General features: G+C 38.2%; 1 protein-coding gene across 1 annotated transcript in view; it reads left to right on the forward strand.

The window, feature by feature from the left end:
- The first annotated feature begins 1550 nt into the window (after positions 1-1550).
- Mid1 (midline 1) overlaps positions 1551-7936 on the forward strand; it is a 200429-nt gene continuing 194043 nt past the window's right edge. The window contains exon 1 of the mRNA XM_055613368.1: positions 1551-1591. The gene's annotated coding sequence lies outside the window, so the exon portion shown is untranslated. The remainder of the gene's footprint in view (positions 1592-7936) is intronic.

Below are 7936 nucleotides of genomic sequence, written 5' to 3' on the forward strand. Positions count from 1 at the left end.
AAATCTCAGAGAACTCAGCCAAGCTCACACATATTGAACCACACATCCAGCACTCCTGAAGCACTAAATCATTATTTGCCAAGCTTTTCTTCAATAATACAGCAAAATTGAAAATATTTATTGAATTATTCTCACACTGTGTTCACCTGTTTGGGAAAAAATATATTACCTGCTCTACAAAAAGTAGTCTTTACTCAGTTTATACTTTTCTTTAAATCCAAGAGCCAGTTTGCGTAGAAGTCATATTCATGGAGGCTTGAAAAAGGTTACATTTTTTTTTAATGGGGAGTTCAGAAAGAAAACTGGAAAACTTCCTCAACATTGGCTTGAACTTTCGAAGAAACCAGCTAGTTCTGCCTTTCTTGTCCATGTTAGTGAGCTTATCAGATCATCATTGCTTAAGTCAACTACAGTGAGAGGTAGACACACTTATTTTAAAAATAGTTTTTTTTTTAACCAAATGTCTTTGTTTAGGGTTCTTTTGTTTGACTGGTTTTTCGGTTCTTTTGGTATTTTGTTTTGTTTTGTTTTTTTATGTTGTTATTAGAAACAGGGTTTCTCTGTGTAGCCTTAGCTGTCATGGACTGGCTTTGTAGACCGGGATGGCCTCGAATTCAGAAATCTGCCTGCCTCTGCTTCCCTGAGTGCTGGGAGTGTGTCATGGCGCCCATGTGTTTATTTTTCTTATGGGCATATTTTAATCTGAAATTGTGCTTTGACTCACCAGTGATGTTTCTTCTTCACTTGCTATATTTCAAAATGTTTGTGTGCACAGTCCCATTAACATTTACTTTTCATAGACTGGATATAGAATTTACACGAAGATGAGGTGGATAACACCTTATTTCTTGATTGCTTGTTTCAGTTAAAGTGGTACTCACAGCAGTGTGGTTGTCTCTCCACTGTTTCTGCAAAAGTATGTATCTAGAGCAAGATACACTTAACAAAATTCTTTGGGTCCTGAGGGTTGAGGTTTTCTCTCTGAAATAATTCTGTACCTTTCAAATGTTTTAATGCTTTTAGGGCGACTCTTAAAGTGCAAGGATTTAGGGCCCGGAGCTAGTTAAGCTTTGAGCAGATGCAATCTGTGAGACAAGAATAGTACTCATCCTTTACATTGAGAGCATGGGTGCTACATCCAGCTGCTTCCAGTCATTTGACTCCTGAAAGCTGCCCTAATCCTGGTAAAGGCAGCCTCTCCTGTGCCCAGGTCCACCCCCTCCTCCTGATTGGTGGGGCTCTCTGGGACCAGAGCCCGCCTCCTACGACGTCCCTGTGAACTGATTTGAAATAAGAGCCAGGCGGTCCTCACTAGCCTGCGCCCGACTTTTCATAGGCTGGAAAAGGAAAGGTTGAGAAACTTGACATTGTCTTGGGTAGAGTGCTTACAGAAGTAGATCAAAGAATAAAAAGGGAGGGGGACGAAAAACGTGCTCTTTGCTGCCTGTGGACTCCACCGAGTTGCTTTTGTTTTGTGGGCTTTTCTGCCGGCTTTGGAGTCTGCCTTTGGAAACCTGCGGAAGCCTGTGGGTGCGCTTCCGAGCAGCTTGCTCTCTGCCGGATGGGTCATGGAATTCTAAACATGAGGCAGGTAAGCTTGAGGGTTGTGTTTGTAGCTGCGCTGGCGCCAGTCACGGAGTAGAGGATTTAGCTTGCGACCCCTGCGACCTGTTCCTCCCAAGAGCATGAGGAATGATCAAATGCGGGGTTCCAGCAGATCCATTACGGGGAAAGAGGGGGCTACGTTTTCTTCTTAAGGCTGTATCACCTGCGGTCTCCCCACCGCTTCGACATTACTACCCATGCTAGCTTTTGCTTCTAAGAGTGGTTGCTTATGTCAGGCAGTCTTTGTAAAAGGTTCAAAGCGGTTTGTTGAATATGCAAATCAATTCCAGTTTGCCGGCCTCTGGAATGTATTGTGCTGGATTCATCTCAAGCTTTTAGCCTCTACCCTATTATGCTTTAGGTTAGAATAAGGACAATTGCATAGCCTGACAAAGAATTACACGCAGACTCTTATCTTATTTTGCTTTCACATTCTGAGCACTTTACCAGTCCGGATGGAAGAAGCAGCACTTCCAGAGGAGGCGGAGGTGGGGGTGGAGTGGGTGTTACAGACTTTTCAAAAAAAAAAAAAAAACCGTTCTAACAGTTTAAGAGTTGTGTTGCTTCCTGGAGGAGAGAACACAGCCTTGGAATTAATGAACGGAGAAAGGATTTGAGGGTTACTTAAGTTGGTCTCTGTAAAAAATTCTAAGCCAGAAGCTTCTTCCGTCGCTCTAGGGTATGGGGATAAAATTCCGTATGAACTTAGGTAGAAGTTTATGAGGTTTATAGTTTTGCTGTTGAGAAAGAAAAGGAAAGTGTGGATTAGAAGTTTAAAAAATACATACCATGACCAAGAAAAAGAAAAAGAATAAAAAAATGCCTGAAAGAGGCTGTAATTTACAACTCTATTACAGTTGTGGTAAAAATCTTACGTCAGTATTTCAATACCAAGAAAGATACTCATAAGGAGAATACCAGACTGGAAAAGTCTTCCAGTGACTAGGAAAGACAGAGATTACAGAGGAGGAGTGCTACTCTTGCCAGAGCTAAGTAACTCCGGGTGGGAAAGTGAGCATCTGTTTTGCCACCGGAAAACCTCTTTCCTTTTTTTCTTCCAATTGGGTTGGATATGCCCCACCCCAGAGTGCTCACTTTAGGGGAAAGTGAACGTTCCCATTAGTGGTTGGGCCAAGGGGTTTACAACTTTCTGTCCTTTTGCTGCAGTTTCCGGAGGTAAAGCAGAGGCCATACCAGAATGGTCAGGAGCAAAGACCCTCAACTTTCTTGTTCTATAACTTACTCTTCTGGAATCTTACTTGGCAAATTTCAGAGTTCAGAAAAGCACATAAAAGGCTGTGTGCTTTCAGGAAATTGCATCTGCCTAGCTGGAGACTGATGAAGAGGCTGGCTTTCTCGAAGTTTTTCAATCTTATAGACCAACCTCATTGTTTGAATATCTAGCAACCACATAGGATGAGCAAATGGGGCAAGAAGGCATACTGGAAAGGAGTAAGAAAGAATAGACACACAATAATATTTTTTACAAGGTCCTAAGCATGAACAAAGAAGTTATTTGATGCTGTTTGGAACCACCTGTCTTGTCCTCGGTGATGTGTGAACTCAATTTTTAGAATCTTTGTGCCCACACAATTCATCTGGAATGGTGACACTCCCTCTGTCTGATGCCTAAGGCAGGCTGTGCAGAGCTTGGGATGATTTTTCTCATGTGTAACTGTGGCATTTGTATGAAGTTGGAAAACAGCCCAGTGTTGAAGTTTTGAGTGTATAAGTAGGCATGTAGTAACTCCGTAGTTATTTAATGAATGGATACCTTTTAATCCCACATCCCTGGATATGTATATAATATTTTTCTTTTGTCTGTTGGGTACTTGAAAAGAGGGTGGGACTGGAGGAGGAGATGAAAGGGGATAGAGAATCATTGTTCACATATGAAACCAGGCATGGGATGGTAGCATTACTGCATGGGGGAATCCCAGGTTTGTTCTTGTTTCTCTTGGGGGGGGAGGCTTACTGCTTCATTCATGCAGAAGAATCATATCCCCCAACCAATTTGTCATCTTAGGCCCAGCAGCCCCTAGCTGCATTTGTAGGGTTAACTATCAAACCAATCCATGTGTCATCAGCTCCACAATGAAACACAACCCTTTTGCTGGTAAGTGATCTGTCCCTAGGGCTGTGGAAATGCCTAACAGTGGGGTGGCAACCCAGAGCAGATCCCTACCTCTAACTAGTTAGAAATTCTCCATAACCAGAAATTACCAACAAAGTTAAAACGCTGCCTGTTTTTCTGTAAGGTTCAGGAAGGTTTGGGATTTTGCCAGGTTGTCAGCAGAAGTACACTGTAGGTCAGAATTCTTATAGAGTAAGGCCACATTAAATGAGACAAAAAAGAAAAAAAAAAACCATAAACTTGACTTGCCTTTGTCAGGAAGTAATTGTAATTGCACTTTGATCATAAATGGAAAACTTTTCGGAACCGTCTTTGAGAAAGAATTTGCTACGTTTCCAGGCATAAGGAAAGGCATGGCCACCTGTTATAGAAGCCCAGCCAAAAACAACACGTTTGCTCATGGCATTCCCACAACTACAAATATCCTCCCCAGATAGCAAGTCACATTCATTGTCTCACCACAGACTAAGAACAAATATTTCATTCTCAAGTTGGAAAAAAAATAGATTTTTGCCTCCAGAAAAAATTTCTTAACAGATATATTTCATGTTTTTAGCATCCCAATAACTTTAGAAAAATACTCTAAGAAACTGAAATGGCTTTCTTTTTACTGAAATGGCTTTCCTTTTAGTTTCTAGGTCTCACAGCTGCCAAATTTTTGTGAGATTAAGATGCTGCTGATCCAAGAAGGCTGTGATTCAGTTTGATCAGCCTATTTTGTATTCTTTAGATTGGAATTAAAATGTACAAGGACACCTGGGTTAATAATGAAAGTCTTGGAGTAATCTTTCCTGGGAGGATTAAAAAGTCCTTTACAAACATGATCTATTTATTCTCAACCACATCTCCAGGAGAGAATGAAGAGCAACTTGATCCTCATTGAACAAATGGTAAAGTGAGGGCAAAAAGAAAACATCAAGTCAGAGGCAAGTCTGGAATTCACCCATCCAGAAAGACTACCTGTATAGGCTTAGGCTCTCAAGAGACATTTTGGGGATGAAAACAGGACCTCTTCTTCAATGTTCTTTTTCTTCTTGTTCTATTACCAGCACATAGTGTCTTAAATATGCAGTATAGCTTCCTTCCTTTGAAAATGAAGCCTTGAAAAGTATAGAAGACATTTTTAATCTCATTTTTCCCAACATTGGGATCAGGCAGTTTTCTAACACTTAATAATAAAAAGAATGCTATAACTGGAATTTTAAATGTGTATCTGAGAAATGGTCCCTTATAACAGATGTTTTCAGTTTTTTCAAATGCTTTAAAGAGTTTGACGTCATCAGCATGTGTGAAAATTTTAATTTTTTTCTACTGCCTTTCTTTTAGGAAATGTTATCATTGTAGAATTACTGTCAACTTACAGATATTTGTTGGTCATTTCAAAGTAACTTTTTAATTGTTTTTTTTTTTCCTTAGTGTTTGTTCATGTTCTGAGTTTATCTGGTTATGGACCACATAGGCTTCAAACAAATTTGTTAATTGATATTTTCATGCTATCCACAGAATTCATGTAAGTTTTAAGGCTAAATGTGCATGTGGATGTCTACTGGTTTTGATCCCTTGTATGGTAAATAAACATCCAAGGTAGCTATGGAAACCTGAGCCCCTGAGGGGGTTTGGAGGAGGATATTTAGTCAGAGAGTAATTTATTTAATTAGGCAAAGATGGAGACAAATATTTAATCCACAAGATTTGAGTATTCTAGTTCATCCAAATCAGCGTGAGTTCTCTTGATAAGAAAAAAAATACATACATACATACATACATATATCTTGACTAACTACATCAGAATATTTGGGAAACGTAATTTAAATTATTTTTAATCAACTGTTTGCTATGCTCCTAGAGCAAATTGTAAAATGAAAGAGATGTCCAACATATGTCAAGGTTGTTGGTATCTTTGTTATACTTAATGTTGACATTTTCATAACTCCAAGCCAGGATCTGGCTGGAGTGTGTATTTCACTTATCTACCTGCAGGGGTCAGACTTGAAGTTTTCATGGTGAAAGTCCAAGCCTTGGACACCACTGCAGGCATCCCCAAGCAGAGCCAGAGAGATTACTCTGCTTATATGAAATAATTAATTAGCAATTCTTTAACCTTGTGATAAAATCTTTTATGAAAACAAGTTCATTCAAGGAAGTGAATATCAAATACACTGTGATTAAAGCAAAACACAGCCAGGTCAAACTGGAACTTAATCTCTGTGTAGATATAGGGAAGTTTATAAGGAAGATTTTGGGTGTATGATCAGCCCCTTTCATCCAGTAAACTCATCTTATGGGTTTTGTTTTAGGTTCCTTACTGAGTCTTGTTAAGTGGCATGATGTAGACATTTCTTTTAATTAGATGACACACTATTAAATGTCCATCTGAATTTAAAAGATTTTTTTCCCTAGATGAAGATATTCTTTGATACAACCTTGAAATCTGCAATGTCTTCCAGAAAGTGGTGTTAAAGGGGTCAAACATTGTGGTATCCACAAATGTCTATAGGAGAGTTTACTAAAAGAAAATAATCGAAAACTAAAATTTTGAAAACTTATCTCCTTCATGTTTTAAAAGGCAAGTTCTGAGTTCAAAAAGCAAAAGCAGAAAGTGATCATGATTTTAGCATATAACTGTCTGTTAAAGGTTCCATATTCAGTCAACTGTGTATGATAAAAAACTATCAAGTTTCTTCATTTCTTTTTTTTTATAATTAATTTAATTTTATTTTATGTGAATCATTGTGAAGGTGTCAGATCCCTTAGAAATGGAGACAGTTGTGAGCTGCCATGTGGGTGCTAGGAATTGAACCTGGGTCCTGCAGGAACTGAGGAAATTATCTTTATTTGTGACATTTAGTTATTATTATTGTTATTATTAATTTATTTTGGGGGGTTTTGAGACAGGATTTCTCTATTGTAGCCATTGCTATACTGGACTTGCTTTTGTAGACCAGGCTGGCTTCAGAGATCTGCTTACCTCTGCCTCCCCAAGTGCTGGGATTATAGGCATACATCACTGTGCCTGGCTATTTAGTTAATTTTTTCCTCCATGTTCACTTGTAGAAATTTATGATTTCTTAGTTAAAATTAATTTATCAGAGAAAATACCTCAGATAGAGTCCCAACTCTATAAATGCTTTATGTTCCATTTTATTATGTATTAAGCTATATTTTTTATTTACTGTAAGTTAATTTTTAGCTTATAAGTATATATTCTTTGTACATCATTCTTTTTTTCTTTTTTTTTTAAATTCATGTTACATCATGATTGTAGCCCCTTTTCTTTGGTAGGCATGCAACATAATGGGTCTCACTGACATTTCTGCACATCATGTTTTTTGATCTTTAATTGATGCACGAAATATAAAAATTGTACATGCTAATGAGATCCACATCATGTTTCCATGCATCTATAGATTGTATAATCAAGTTAAAGCTATCCCTCTCTTCGAATTATCAATTCTTTATGGCAAAAACATTTTAAAATCCTTTCTTCTAACTGTTTGATATGCACAGTTATAAAACATTATCTAGACTCACTCAAATTTCTTTCTCCTCTCTAAGTGTGTTCCTGGAGTTTGTGGTTTGAAAATACAACCTTTTCAAGTGAGAAATTATGCCATGGACATTTTGAAACACTACTTTGAAGGATTTGTGAAGATGCCTCTGTCACTAAAATATTTGCTTTGCAAGCATAAGCAAAGGAGCTTGATACCCAGAACCCGCATAAAAATGCTAGAAGTGGTAGTTTATTGTACTCTCAGCAAGGAGGAAGAGTAAAGGGTCTTTATGGCACACTGGCAATCCATCTTAGATGAATTAGAGAAGCCTAGGCCAATGAAAGACTCTAAAAGGAAGAAGATGACAGTACAAATTCCAGCATGTATGTAAGGTGCCCACAAAGCACCACCCTTAGCTAATGAACTATTTGTGTATTAATGGATGCTGAGGCAAGAAGTTAGTTTTCTTTGGAGTGTAGCCACTGGAAATTGGTCATGTTACATTGGGTGGCCCCATATACAGGTGCACATGGGTAACACTAATAGAACACATTACTGTTATTTTTTTTTCAAGGACATGAACTTGAAAGGGGGACTTATCGGGTTGGGTCTTCGGGGCATTTAAGGGAAAATAAGAATGTGGATATGATCAAACACATTATATATATATATATATATATATATATATATATATATATATATATAT

Source organism: Psammomys obesus, unplaced genomic scaffold (assembly GCF_907164565.1).
Source record: "Psammomys obesus unplaced genomic scaffold, mPsaObe1.curated_primary_1811, whole genome shotgun sequence".
In the NCBI taxonomy this organism is placed as follows: Eukaryota; Metazoa; Chordata; class Mammalia; order Rodentia; family Muridae; genus Psammomys; species Psammomys obesus.